The sequence below is a fragment of the Dipodomys merriami genome, unplaced genomic scaffold, assembly GCF_024711535.1.
Source record: "Dipodomys merriami isolate MVZ:Mamm:240054 unplaced genomic scaffold, mDipMer1.0.p SCAF_7, whole genome shotgun sequence".
Lineage (NCBI taxonomy): Eukaryota > Metazoa > Chordata > Mammalia > Rodentia > Heteromyidae > Dipodomys > Dipodomys merriami.
The window spans coordinates 67,298,610-67,313,976 of NW_027206290.1; the positions used below are offsets into that span (position 1 = coordinate 67,298,610).

The window sequence follows — 15,367 nt, forward strand, 5'->3', positions numbered from 1 at the left end:
GCAGAAAAGTCCATGAGACTCTTATCTCCAATTAACCACTAGAAAAGTGGAAATGGTGCTGTGAATCAAGCAGTAGAGTGCTCGCCTTGAGCTGAAGAGCGCAGGGATAGCACCAAAGCCCAGAGTTCAAGCCCCACAACCGACCAAAAAAAAAAAAAAAAAAAAGCAGGGGGAGGGGGGGCGGAGATGGGGAAAAGAGAAGAAAAGGCATCTTAAGTACATCATGAGGAACAGGGTTGTAGCTAGGTGATGGAGTACTTGCCTAGTATGTTCGAGGCCATGTGTTCAATCCCCAGCATTGCCACCCCCCCTCCCCAACACAGACAAAATAACCGAAGTTGTATGAGTTTTGAGGGCACTACAAAGGCTTAAAGTTTCTTGTTCAAATGTACTTTCAAGGGAAAAAAAGACAAGAAAATAGAAGTGGTGGCATGGCTCAAATGGTAAAGTATCTAGCAAATATAAAGTTTCCAGTTCAAATACAAATATTAAAAAAAAAAAAGACATAATAATGGGTTGGGAATGCTCAGTGGTAGAGCACTTGACTCGCATCCATGAGGCCCTGGGCTCAATTCCTTAGCACCACATACACAGAAAAAACCAGAAGTGGCTCAAGTGGTAGAGTGCTAGCCTTGAGCAAAAAGCAGCTCAGGGACAGTGTCTAGGCCCTGAGTTCAAGTCCCAGGATTGGAAAAGAAAGAAAGAAAGAAAGAAAGGAAGGAAGGAAGGAAGGAAGGAAGGAAGGAAGAGAGAGAGAGACAAAGGGAGAGGGGGGAAGGAAGGAAGGAAGAAAGGAAGGAAGGAAGGAAGGATAGTAAGGGTTAAGAGGTGTGGCTCAGGTAGCAGAGTGCCTGCCTAGCAACTTCAAGACTCTTGAGTAAAATCAGCAGTACCACCAAAATAAATAAATAAATAAATAAATATTAAAAAGTAGCTTAGGTAAGGTACAGCACAACTCTAATCCCAGCACTGGCAAGTCAGAGGTAGAAGAATCACAAATCCAAGGCCAGCCTATGCTACACATCAACTTCCCCAGTACTAGAGAGGCTGAGGCAGGAGAAGATACTTGGAGGCCAAGTTGGCTACATAACAAGAACATGTCTAAAAAAGACAAAATTTTCGAGTACTATTGGATATTGTTATCACTTATTCTACAGAACAGAACATAATCAAATAAAACTATGAGAGTCCCTCAAATCTAGATGACTGTAATAAAAACCCAATTAATGGATGGTTTCATTTTGAATATCATTTTTTTTCCACAGAGAATTTATACCCTTCATTAGAGGTATGGCTTAGTACAAAAGGAAGTAAAAAAAAAAAAAAAAAAAGGCAGAATTAGGTGCTGACTGTACAACTAGTAAACTCAGTTCACTGCGGCAGGATGACTGTGACTCTGAAGCCAATCTTAGCTACACAAGACTGTCTCAAAAAGGGAGGAGGAAAAGTATTATAAAAGCTTGCTCTGTTAAGGCATTTAAACCTTAAATTGGGGAGTGCTGAGATTAGATCAGGAAGTAAAAGATCACTCCTGGCAGTATGTGGTAACTTGCCATGGGATCACTAGCTACACTGCAATGATGGTTAGAGAATATGCAGCAAGTCATCTAGGTATCAAACAGCCTGAATTAAAGCACAGGAGAGTCAGGAAATAGGAGGCAAATTTGTGAAAGACTGAAGATGATCCCCCCCCAATTCATGCCACATTCAGAACTACTACAAGAAATAACATACTTTTTTAGTATAACATTCTAGAAAACAAACGGACAAACAAAACCATTAGTTTCCTTTCACTAGCCTCAAATATCTAGCCAACAAATAACTGTTAGAGTCCTGTAACCTGGGCTTGAACTCAGGGCCTGAGCACTGTCCCACTTTGTGCTCAAGGACAGCACTCTGCCATTTGAGCCACAACACCACTTCCGGTTTTTTCTGAATAGTCAATTGGAGATAAGAGTCTCACAAACTTTCCTGCCTGGGCTGGATTTGAACCACGACCCTCAGATCTCAGCTTCCTGAGTAGCTAGGATTACAGGTGTGAGCCACTGGTGTCCAGCTAGTCTTGTATATTTAGCCAATAATCTTGGCTCTTTGAGATGGTAAAGCTGTTCTCCATAATTGGGTAACATTACGAACTCTAGGAAGAAAAGATGTGAGCAATAAAGTATACAAAAGTCATAGTGCTAATACTTTAAAGTTTAAGATGCAAGTTTTTTAAATGTTGGTAATTCGGATTTAGCCAATGAGAAGCATTGGTCTTACAAGAACCTACTTTCTTACATTTACAGGTTTAATTTCTTAATATTACAGATTGTTCAATGCTAGAGATTCTGTATATTAAGGTGGTAACTCTGACCTGTCAAAGTCTGTCAGAGCTTAACAGACTGATTATATAAATGTGTTTTAAACCTTTCAGGAAATTTAATTCAATGACGAAGGGTTTGGAGAAATTCATCTGTTAAACTCAAGAATTAACATCAACTTAAAGAAGAATGAAAGCTATTGTTCCTATTTCTATATAAAATTACTATGCTTGTAAGTATAATAGCAAGACTATCAAATAAAAGACTAACAAGGGGAAATTTAGGTTTTAAATTGCCATTATAATAATTAAATTTGGGGCTGGGGAGTGGCTCAAGTGGTAGAGTATTTGTCTAGCAAGAGTAAGGCCTAGAATTCAAACTCCAGTCCTGACAATAAATGACTAAGTAAATAATATAAAGTATTATTTTGTACAAAAGGCCTCCTCCAACATTAAAACAATTCACATATAAAGCTGAGCTGCTCTACTACTACTTATTCTGCAAAGTTCTCTTTAAGGTAGAAACTGAAAACTAAGTATGAATGGGTCAAGCAATCTCTCCCAGTAACACTGGAGAAACTAAATCAAATGCACTTAGCATTGGTACTAATGATAGCAAGGCATGTTTAGTGCTTGCCTAGAAAGGCCCTCAGTTTCATCCTAGAACACACACACACACACACACACACACACACACACACACACACCACCTTAATCTGCTGTTAACCTTCAACTTTTCTGAAAAAACAACTCATACTTTCCTTTATTGTTATTTGAAATATCAAGTTTAAATAACTTCTATGTTGTATAGGCAAACAGTACTTTTGTTTGGTTGGGATTTTTTTTGCTGGTGGTGAGGCCTGAACTCTGGGCCTGGGTGCTGTCTCTCAGCTCTTCAGCTCAAGGCTAGCGCTCTACCACCTGAGCTACAGCACCACTTTTGGCTTTTTCTGCTTATGTGGTGCTGAGGAATCAAACCTAGGGCCTCATGTATACAAGGCAATCACTACCACTGAGCCACCGTCCTAGCCCCTAGCATTTCTGGAAGGTTTCATAAATATTATTCACAGTATCTGTGAATAACTTTAGAAAGTTATTTAGAAGTTGAAGCGGGCACTAGTGGCTCATTCCTATAATCCTAACTACTCAGGAAGATGAGATATGAGGATCACAGTGTGAAGCCAGACAGAGCAGGAAAGTCCATGAAATTCTTATCTCCAATTAACTACTAGAAAACTGGAAATGAAGCTGTGGTTCAAAGTGGTATAGTGCTAGCCTTGAGCAAATGAGCTTAGGGATAGCACCCAAGCCCAGAGTTCAAGCCTCATGATTAAAAAAAAAGTTGAATGGAGAGAATTACTTTTTACCACATATTTTAATATTATTTATAGATAATATGTGTCAGTATTTTTCAAATATATATATTTAAATTACAAACACTAAGAAAAAAAATCAAACCCTGTTTTTTCTTTCTTTTTTGAGATAGGTCTTACTGTAATCCCAGGTAGACCTGGAACTCATTATATAGCACAGGTTTAGCCTTGAAGTGCTGGGCTTATGTACTACCATGCCAGCCTGTTTTCTTCGCTCTTTTTGAAATGTTCCTCTTCATTCTAAAGAACTTCTACTGAGAATCACGGCTTCAGATTCAGAACTGCTGCCAGTGACACTATTGCTAAGTAGGCATGAACCACTAAAAGTAAAGGATCTCTGACACTATACCACACTCACCAACTACAGGCAAGTTGCTAGACCCAGCAAGGATTCTCTGGACAGCTTGTTTCTCACCTGTGGCAGTTTTAGACCTGAGGCTTGAGGAGGTCCATTATAGCTAACACACCAAACTGGGTAAAGGGAACCACAGATAAGCTGGAAATCATTGTGAACTCAGGCCCTGCTAACTAAATAGATGAGCCCAGCAGGAGGCAAGGAAAAGCTGGATGGCCGCTGTCTTACAGTATACAACAGAGGCACTAAGTTAGGGACTAGCCTCACTCTCTGCAAAGTGGGAGAAGCTTTCGCCTCACCACAGACAAAGAAAAATCAGGAGAGAAGTATCTAAATAAAAGACCAGTTCCTTTTGGAAGAACAGAGAAATGCTGGCACTATTCCACACTGCTGTGGTAACAGAGATGCTAACACATCAATGAAAGGCATTCTCTTTGTTAATGGGTAGTATTGATTCATTTATATGGATTACAAACTATGTATTAAGCCACCTGTCAAACAGTGTTTGAAAACTAATTGTGGGTTAAGCTATTTGTCAGTCGATATTTGAAAACTATGTCACAATTCACAGAAACTGGATTTCAACTTCCTATACACAGAAGCTCTGTTCACCATCTAACAAACATTCTCTTCCTAAAGCCAAAACTCTGGAATCGAGCTGGGAAGGTGGCTCAGTGGTAGAGCGCTTGCCTTGCATGCATGAGGCCCTGGGTTTGTTTCCTCAGCACCATATAAGCAAAAAGAAAAAAGCCAGAAGTGGCACTGCAGCTCAAGCACTAGCCTTGAGCTGAAGAGCTGAGGGGCAGCACCCAGGCCGAGTTCAGGCCCCATGACTGGACCCCCCCCCAAAAAAAACCCTCTGGAATCCTACCATTTAAATCATACCTGTCCACAAATCTTCATCCCTATCACCACTCCTCTATACCAATCAATCATACATGAGACTGTGGGAATCATGAGGAGAAAGAGTGACAGAGTAGGTGAGTCTGATCAAGCTACATGTCAAAATAAAATTCCCTTGTACAACTAATTGATGCTAATTTAAAAAAGTAAACTACAACACTGCTCTGACCAGAGTCCATTCTCCATAGCAGTGAATCAAAGCTTTTTACTGCACATCCACTAATAAAGAAGACTCTTAGTCACTTGAGCCATTCCCATTTGCTTTGGTTATTTTTGAAATAGGATTTACATTTATTTGAAGTCAACATGGACCACAATCTTCTATTTCCACTTTCTATGTAGTTGGGGTGACAGGTATACACTACTCTACCCAGCTTTTCCTGGTAGAGATGGGATGTTGTGAGAGGACTGCATTTGAACTATGATCCTCTCAATCTTTGCCTCTTAAATAGCTACGATTTATAGGCCTGAGTCATTGTACTTGGCACAAAATCTTTTAAATAAATAAATTTGGGGGCTGGGTAGCGGTGGCTCAGTGGTAGAGCACTTGCCTTGCATGCATGAGGCTCTGGGTTCAATTCCTCAGCACCACATAAGCAGAAAAAGCCAGAAGTGGTGCTGTGGCTCAAGTGGTAGAGCACTAGCCTTGAGCTGAAGAGCTGAGGGACAGCGTCTAGCCCAGAGTTCAGGCCCCACGACTGGCCAAAAAATAAAAAAATAAAAAAAAAAGTAAATAAATAAATTTGGTTAGCAAAAGTCCATCTTCTCTCATGCAATTACTTTTTTAATTATTTCCAATATTGGGGCTTGAATTTGGGGCCTTGTAGTTTTGCTTGGTTTGCTTTACTCATTACTGGCATTCTACCACTTGATGGTTTGTAACAACAACAATAGCCGGGCGCTGGTGGCTCATGCCTGTAATCCTAGCTACTCAAGAGGCTGAGATCTGAGAATCATGGTTCAAAGCCAGCCTGGGCAGGAAAGTCCGTGAGACCCTTATCTCCAATAAACCACTATAAAACCGGAAGTGGTACTGTGGCTCAAGCGGTAGAGCACTTGCCTTGAGTTGAAGAGCTAAGGCACCGTGCCCAAGCCCAGAGTTCAAGCCCCACGACCAACCAAAAAAAAAAAAAAGATAATTTTATGTAAGCTGTATCTCAGTAAAGCTTATTATTTTAGAAAAGAAAATGAGAAGTGTTTTTCCCTGTAGCTCATCTCTAAGAAAAAAAAGTCATTACTTTTTTATTCATTATTAAAATAATCTCTTACTTGAAGGACTATGTTAAGCGTATTATTTTTTCAAATGACTTAAAGTTAGGTAACCACACTTACCACAACAAGATGGTTTATTGTTGCTTTTTGTGTTTGGTTTTGACACAGGGTGTCATTGTGTGGTCCAGGTAGGCCTGGGACTCTCTATCCTTCTACCTCAGCCTCTGTAGTGCTGGAATCACAGGTGTGCACCACTATGGTAAGTTGTCATTTAAAAAAAATAAAAATGAGTAAGTCATCAAAAGCTCTTCTAAAAGACCAATAAATGATAACCTGATAAATGTTTCTCTATAAAGGGGCAACAAATGAATTTTCATTCTTTTAAAGTAGCTGTTCTGCCAATAGTTTATATTTAAACAACTATTCCAAAGAACAAGGTTCTTATTAAGACAATCATTCACAAGAATGTGTATTCTTAGCCGGGCACTGGTGACTCATGCCTGCAATCCTAGCCACTCAGGAGGCTGAGATATGAGGATCACATTTAAAGCCAGGCCAGGCAGGAAAGTCCGTGAGACTCTTATCTCCAATAAACCACTAGAAAATCGGAAGTGGCTCTGTGGCTCAAGCAGTAGAGAGCTCACCTTGAGCTGAAGAGCACAGGGACAGTGCCCAAGCCCAGAGTTCAAGTCCCACAGCAGACAAAAAAAAAAAAATCACTGGGGGGGAAGAAAAGCAGGGCAATGGGGCTATGGTTCAGTACTCATAAGGCCCTGGTTCAATTCCCAACACTAGGAAGTTGTTTTCTTTATGTTCTGGATGCTTAACTTTGAAGTCTCTTGGTACTAGTGATAGCCCCCTAATTTATTATCAAGGCTTTACAGACTCAAAAAGCAAAATTCTAATTAATAATATAGATCCATATTTTGTATAATCTTGATAGGTTCCTTTTTAATGAGAGCTCATTTACTTAATCTGATGTAATGCTAATAATATAAACAGGACAAGTGTCAGCTCTGCCACCTTGTTTGCTAGGGCTTGTGTGATCAGCATTTTCTTCAATTACTGGCTTCTCCACAGCTCCCTATAAAGGTTAGCTGAATGAAAACTGAATAATGTACATTGTTACCAATTTGTTGCTATTCACTGAATGGATGAATACAACTCTGCTCACTACTGAAGAACTCCCTTCCTTCAGAACACCCTAAGTTCCATGATTTTTAAATGTGATACCTTATTTTTTTTAAGATAAAAACAAAAGTTCTACATTTTTTTGGGGGGGGGGTCCAGTCGTGGGGCCTGAACTCTGGGCCTGGGCGCTGTCCCTCAGCTCTTCAGCTCAAGGCTAGCGCTCTACCACTTGAGCTACAGAGCCACTTCTGGCTTTTTTCTTTTTGCTTATGTGGTACTGGGGAATTGAACCCAGGGCCTCAGCAATGCAAAGCAAGCGCTCTACCACTGAGCCACCTTCCCAGCCCCAAAAGTTCTACATTTTGTCCCAGTACTCCAGTAATGTGTCTTACCAATCTCACCATGAAAATTTCGGCTCTAGATTGAGGCCACAGTAAACTTGTACAATTGCTAATCAGATCAGTTCACTCTCTCACTTAAAAATCCTTCAGTGGCTTAGTCTGTCTTCAAGATAAGCCCAAAATCTGTACTTGCATATAGAGCCCTCAACTCTGTCCTCTGCCTGTCTCCAGTCCACTGGTTCCCAGCCCTTAACTTCATATTAGAATCATCAGGGAAACTGAAATATGTATACACATCCTACCCAAGGCCAACTAAATAAAAACCAACAGGAGCAGGGAATTTGCATCTCTGATTTTTTTGTGAGCTCCCAGGTGAATCTAGAGTACAGCCAGGACAGAGAATTAAGGCTCTACAGTCATAACAAGCCACCTGCCACTTCCTGTTCACCATGGTCAGCCAGCTTCAGGTGCTTAGCAAGCTCTCAAGCAGGCCTTGCTCTGCCAAATGTGATCCACCCACCAGTAGCATCTGCTAACTGGGAGGTGGTTAGTAATACAGAATCCCAAATCCCACCCCAAACCTACTGAATCAGGACTTGGCATTTTAACAAGAGTCCCAGATGGTTTGTGTGCACATTCAAGTTAGAGAACGCTGTCCTGAGCTATCAAACCCTTCCTAGCTCAGGGCCTTTGCGAATGCTTAACTGTTGAATGTCTCTGACACTCCCAAGAAACCCAATTCTTCTACTTGGACCACATCCACCATGTCTATAATTACCAAAAGGTGATTAATGTCTATCTACTGCACTAACAAGTGTCATGAGCACAGATATCACACCCAAGTTACTTTGTGATCTCCCCTGCTGCTGGCCAATGCCTTATATATTCAATAGAACAGCATCTAGTCCTAGATTTCATACCAATATGATCCTATTGCACTTTCACAATTTTTTATAAAATATAAATTGGGAGTTGGGTGCCAGTGGCTCATGCCTATAATACTAGGTACTCAAGAGGCTAAGATTTGAGGATCTCAGTTTGAAGCAGCAGGCCAGCAAAGTCCATGAGGCTCATCTCCAATTAACCACCAAAAAAAATCAAAAGTGGAAAATGCCAGACTTGAGCAAGAAAACTAAAGGACAGAACTCATGCCCTGAGTTCAAGCTCCAGTACCAGCAAACACACACACACACATACAAAATTAAAACAAATGTACACACACACACATACACACACAAATCGAACTTACCTCGAGGCACCTCTGTCTTTCTTCCAAATTAATAAAATATGAAGTATTAGCTTTTTCTTTTTAAGTGGTAACACTGGCTAAGTACCCTGGAAACAGGGCTACATATGTTGCTGATACAATTGTTGACTAATTCAATTATCAGAGGTAGCAACTGAGCACTAAAGTATTCCTCTGACTCGTTAAGCCCACTTAAGAAGTAAAGGTCCAAGAAAATAATCCAAAAGAAGTACTTGAACATGGGTGCATGGGTTTATAGCAGAATAAAGAAAAGAAAGGAAGAAATAAAGCACACTATACAAATTACACATTTTGATTCATGGAATACTATACTGTGATTTTAAAATATTCTGATTTGGGGCTGGGAGGGTGGTTCAGTGGTAGAGTGCTTGCCTTGCATGTATGAGGCCCTGGGTTCGATTCCTCAGCACCACATAAACAGAAAGAGCCGGAAGTGGTGCAGTGGCTCAAGTGGTAGAATACTGGCCTTAAGCTAAAGAGCTGAGGGACAGTACCTAGGCCCAGAGTTCAAGCCCCACAACAAATAAAAATTTAAAAAAATAAAATATTGTGATTTAAGATAGTAAAGACACATAAACAAGTAAATATAAAATATTTTATGCTAGCCGGGCGCTGGTGGCTCACGCCTGTAATCCTAGCTACTCAGGAGGCTGAGATCTGAGGATCGCGGTTCAAAGCCAGCCCGGGCAGGAGAGACCGTGAGACTCCTATCTCAAATAAACCACCAGAAAACCGGAAGTGGCGCTGTAGCTCAAGTGGTAGAGCGCTCGCCTTGAGCTGAAGAGCTGAGGGACAGCGCCCAGGCCCAGAGTTCAAGCCCCACGACCGACAAAAAAAAAAAAAAAAAAAATTTATGCTACTCAACAATTCAAAACTCATATTCCCTATTTACAGACTACAAATATAAAAATCAATGTATATATAGAAATTTAAAGTATAGTTTTATATTTAGTGAATTCTCTTTTCAATATAGAATATGTTAAAAATAAACCTTAATATTGGGTTATGTGTAGGTTTTCTTCAGCTTCAGAATCTGGAAACATTTATTAGTTGTCGTATTAAAAATTAAAAAAAAAACCCACAAGATTTTATTTGGCCAGCTTCCTACTTAATTTTAACTCAAGCCTGGGGCTCATTTTTCCATGTGAAGATGGAGGAAAAAAAATAATCCAACAATATTTACAAATTAATTCTGAGTGTCTCCATGAGAGGTACTAGATGCCAGAGCTGCAAAAATAGGCCACTACTACTTAACACTGATCTTCTTGCACACGTCACTTGAATCCTTCTAAGCCTCAGTGTCTTCTATTCGAACTGAAAACAGGCTAAAATCACATGGGGGGTGGGTGGGAAGCAGGCATGTGATAGCTGAAAAAGCATCACAGATGATCTCATTAGGTATTTTGGTGAACATCCAACACGTTTTGGGGAACAGGTTAAATTCAAACAATTATCTCAAAGGGTTGGTAATTTGGCTACATATCTTTAAGAAAAGCATATATGTCCTTTGACCCAGTAGTTCTACTTCAAAAAGTATATCATTGAGATAACTGTACAAATGAGCACATACCAATGTATATCCAAAGGATACTCACTATATTTCTGTAAGAGAAATGGGCTATAACAAATGTTTAACCTGAAGCCTCATTAAACATATACAATAGTCCTATGTACAAATACAGCTTATTTCACAATGCAGTTATATAGTGTCAATACAAAGAATAAATAATTCAGCAGGGCAACAGTGGCTCACCCCTATAATCCTAGCTACTCAGAAGGCTGAGATCTGAGAATCATGATTTAAAGCCAGACGGGGCAGGAAAGTCCATTGGACTCTTTTAATTCCAAAATCTCCCAATAAGCTGGAAGTGGAACTGTGGCTCAAGTGGTAAAATGCTAGCCTTGAGCAAAAAAAGTTCAGTGATGGAGCCCAGGCCCTAACTTCAATTCCCCCCTAAAAGAATGAATAATTTTGAATAATTCTGAATATAGTAATAAGGTGTAATTTCTTAAGTATGTTAATTAAAGAAATTAAGGTGAGACAAACATGCAATGGTGAGAACACACACATAAAGGAACAGTGCCTATGGGAGGTCACAGAAGTGAGAGACTCCAGCTATCTCTGGGAAGGTTAGGAAGCAACAAACTTGGGGTCAGGGTAGGGAGGAGATTTATTTTCTCTACATAAACCTTTACACTGCTAGATTTTCCTCTCAAATGCATTATCTTCTCAAAACTGAGCAGAATTCTCTCTAGAAAGGAATAATCTACTGAGTCTAAGAGGATGTGATGCTATGTTGTGGAGCTGGGCCATTACCTTCTAAATTGACAGGTTATCAGCATCTGGCCCCCAAAGGCACCATCAAAAGACCTTTCCAATGCCCAATGTGTCCCAGGTCTCTGATCTCCTTTAAACCTTTCCATGGTTCAAACTCTTTTTTTTTTTTTAAATCAGTCATAGGGCTTGAATTCTGGGCCTGGGCGCTGTCCCTCAGTTCTTCAGCTCAAGGCTAGGGTTCTACTACTTGAGCCACAGGGCCACTTCCAGTTTTCTGCTGGTTTATTGAAGATAAGAGTTTCACGGACTTTCCTGCCCCTGCTGGCTTTGAACCATGATCCTCAGATGTCAGCCTCCTGAGTAGCTAAGATTACAGGCGTTTGGCTCAAACTCGTAACACAGCCTTCAAACTGACCCTAATCTCATCTATTCAATTCTATTCCCAAAGACAGTTGGTCCTTCTACCTCCAAGCTTTCTCCCTTTTTACTGTGTGCTGTCCATCATAAACTTTTTTTTTTTTTTTGCCTGTCATGGGGCTTGAACTCAGGGCCTGGACACTATCTCTGAGCTTCTTTAGCTCAAGGCTAGTGTTCTACCACTTGAGACTTTTTTCTGTTTATGTAGTACTGAGGAATGGAATCCAGGGCTTCATGCATGCTAGGCAAGCACGCTACCACTGAACCACATTCCCAGCCCATTATAAACCAACTTCTATACATCCTTCAGAACCCAAAGGATTCCTGCCAAGAAAGTTTTCTTTAACCATTCAAGGAATGTAACCTGTGCAGCCTAGCAGAGGCTCTGAAGGTAGACTGACAGGACTCAAATTCAGACTATTGTCTCATATGCCCACCATAGAGATTTAATTTTCAGCCCTACAGAGTAGGAATAAGCCCCCATACAACCATTGAAAAGATTACATGAGAGAATCATGTAGGCGTTTATTACATAACCTGTCACAGGCAAATAAAAGGTAATAGCAATCATTATTACTCCAATAGCACCTACAGTGTAATTATATCCACCTGTCCTGCATTGGTCTGTGAGTGCTTCAAAGGAAAGGACTCAAGAAGTTTCTCACTTTCATTTTGCATCATAATCAAGTGCTTTACCTGGCAAATAGATGACACATAAATATGTGTAAGTCAAAGGGCTTGCATTTTAATTCTGTAGTGCACCAACATGCTAAAAAGGAACCCAGGAAGTGAACTCCTGGATCTCACCATTCATTATAGTATATCTGAGGCCCCTTTGAGCAGTGAAAACTGACTAAGGGGATTTTAGTCTTTCAGGGACAGTCAAGCAAGTTGGAAGCCTGTGGGACCTGTCAGTTTCTGCCTGCTATTTATGGAGGCTAGGTGGGATAGACTTGGGGAGATGGGGAATCAGAGGTACCAAAAGTCCTGACCATGCATTCCAAACAGGTCTTTGGGAAAGACTAGTGAAAATTCTCTTGGGAAATGGAGACAACTGGGAAGAATTCTCCCAGCACAGTCAATATGGGAGGAAACAGGACACAAGAAAGCAAAAACCTCCAAATAGGTGAAGGGGCAATCAGGCAGACTCTGAAAGGCTAGGCCCATAGGAGGATAGGATTAAGCTAAATGTAAAATAAGTTGAAGCAAGACTGTCCAGGGCCCTTTGTGACCCGATTGAGACATTTTGTGTTTCATTCATCCCACAGGATAAACAAAAAATGAAGGAGTTTTAAAATAAACAAGTGACAGCATCCGATCTGTGTTTTTAAAAGGAGTGGCCAGGCAGGAAGATGCTCGCCCTTTCCTAGTCAATCCTCTCACCCCCATCTTTTGGGTTGTCTGGCTGTCTCAACAGCTAGCAGGTGGTTAGTGAAGCAATCTCAGAGATGTGTCTGGTTCCAGCAGCAATCCTTATTCTAGCCAAAGGCTTCTACAGGCATTACTCTGCTCAGGAAGGGTTTGAACATTCCTCTTTTCCTGTCTTACAAGTATTACTGACCACACACAAACACCACACACACACACACACACACACACACACGCCTACCTCAACATGAGACTCAGTTCTGCCATTAAGGTTTTTATTTTCAGGAAATATATTTGAGGATGTGTGTGTGTGAGTATGAAAAAAAAATAGTGAGAGTAAAAAGGGAGGGGATCTGCATTCCCAAGTGACTCATTATGAATTCTGAGCAGCTCTCTGGTCCCCTATTTCCCCGTTCCTAATGCATCTTCAACAGTTGGGAGTGGACGGCAATGAGAGGGGCCTGGGAATCGGGCCAGGAGGGGCTTTTAGGGAAAGAAACTTGGGTCATTGCAAAAACAAAATTTCTCTTGCCAGGAGTTTCTTTTTTCTCTCCCATCAAATGGACCCAGGCAAATGCTGTTCTCGCTGTTCCAAGTTTCTTGTTTCAGAATGAACTATGGCAGCGCCCTGGCCAGATCCCAGGAGGACGCCCGCAAAGTTCCCGGGCAGTGGAGAGGGGTCGGTGCCCTGTCCCACACGCTTCCGGAGACCCCCACCCCCGCCCACCGCGCAGGGATGCAGATCCCAGTGCACAAGCCCGAGGGACCCCGCCCGGAAAGGGAGAGCCCAGGGACCCCTCCCACCCGCGTCCGGAGCCCACCGGGGCGGCGGCCGCGAACACTCACCGAGTCCGGCGTTGGGCGGGACCACGGGGGACCGGGACGGCAGCTCCGCCTCAGTTCCGCGGCGGCGGCGGCGGCGGCGGCGGCGGCTCGGCCCGCCACTCGCCCTCAGGGCCGCCGCCCGGCCCGCAGCTCCAAGCCCCGCGGCGGCGGCGGCGGCCTCGCCTGCATGGCGATGGGAAGTGACCGAGGGACGACGGCGCAGGCGGCGGTGATGGCGGCCTCGGCCCGGGGTCCGAGCTCGGTCGCGCGCGCGCGCGCGTCCCTGTCAGAGCTGCACTCGCCGCAGCCTCGCTCGCGACCCTGCCTCGGTTGTAAGGCGCGTGCTCATTGGCTGTTCAGAGGAGGGCGCTGGTTGGCCGACGCTGGACGGGCGTCTCCGGCTCTCGCGGGCCCCGCCCTTGCGTGCCTCCCAGCGCTCTTTTCGGGGGTGTGAAGTCTGTCTCACGGTCCTCTACAGCTCAAGGGACTTCAGCCTACGGAAAGCAGGACTTCGGTCGCGCCGGTAGATCGTTCCGCAACGTCTTCCAATTGTCTACAAGCTCAGGAACCTGGACCTGGGGCTTTCTTCCCAGTTTACGGATGCGGAAACTGAGGCCAGAGATTTGCCACACCAATACTCACCGACTGGGGTGGCCTAGAACACGAAAACCATCTTTACACTCCTCCAAATGCTATCGATTCGGTCTTCTCCCTGCTCACCCCACCCCCCGTTACTGCCAGGTACTTGGAAGACGAAGAGCCCCTTCGCAGGGAGAACCTGCCGAGTCCCTAGAACGGGTCTGGCTCCTTGGGTGCCGCCTTATACTAAGCCAGCAGCCTACATCATCCCCACCCGAGCCCCAGGGACATTTCCCCCGCTTTCCAGATGCGCATACTGGGCCTGACTGGCCACGGAACTGGGTGGAAGTACCACACGTGATGCCGGGCGGTGGGCGGGGGATGTCTTGCGCTACAGGCCTGGCGGGGGAGGGGAGGATCAAAGCGTGAGGGAGATGGAGAGGCGAGTTCCACCAGGGCCGGGATGCCGATCCCCTTCCTGGAGCCCAGGGAATCGCACCCCTCTCGAGTAGCCCCGGAAGCCATCTGTGTGTACTTCTGGAGGCAGCATGTTTGGGTGCTGCAAGACCTAAGCGCCAGCAGCTGCGGTCCCCAGGCTGAGCCACCGGGCTGCTGTAGGCCCAAGAAGTGACGAGGGTTACACTTTATCCTAAGCCCGAAGTCTGTGGTGCCCGGCGTGGATGTCAGTTTCTCCTCCAGACAGGCAATCAAGTTCATCCACTATGCCCGCCCCAAGAGCCCAGTGCTCAGGAAGGAGATAGGATCTACAACTAGAGGCAACTCTGAGTGGCAGGTGGGAATACATCTGCACAAGAGATCCCATCAGCTGGTTTCCACACAGGCTTAATGTTCCTGTAATCTCCCGTCGTCGTTGCCCCCAACCCCCACCTGTTGCTGGGGAACCAACTTAGAACTCTATGCAACCAGCCTCCTTATTTGTGAAATTGGTGTATGTTAACCAGAGCCACACACTAGAAATATGGGCTGCAGTGGACCCTTCCTCAGGCCTTCCCCTT

The 15,367-nt window shown here is 43.5% G+C and overlaps 1 protein-coding gene across 2 annotated transcripts in view; it reads right to left on the bottom strand.

Annotated features, from left to right (window-relative positions):
• Positions 1 to 14,022, bottom strand: part of Ptpra (protein tyrosine phosphatase receptor type A) — a 121,122-nt gene extending 107,100 nt beyond the window's left edge. Inside the window, exon 1 of one of the 2 annotated variants that reach the window (XM_070006895.1) lies at positions 13,794 to 14,022. The gene's annotated coding sequence lies outside the window, so the exon portion shown is untranslated. The remainder of the gene's footprint in view (positions 1 to 13,793) is intronic. The other variant, XM_070006896.1, reaches the window with a different exon arrangement.
• Between the last annotated feature and the right edge of the window lie 1,345 nt (positions 14,023 to 15,367).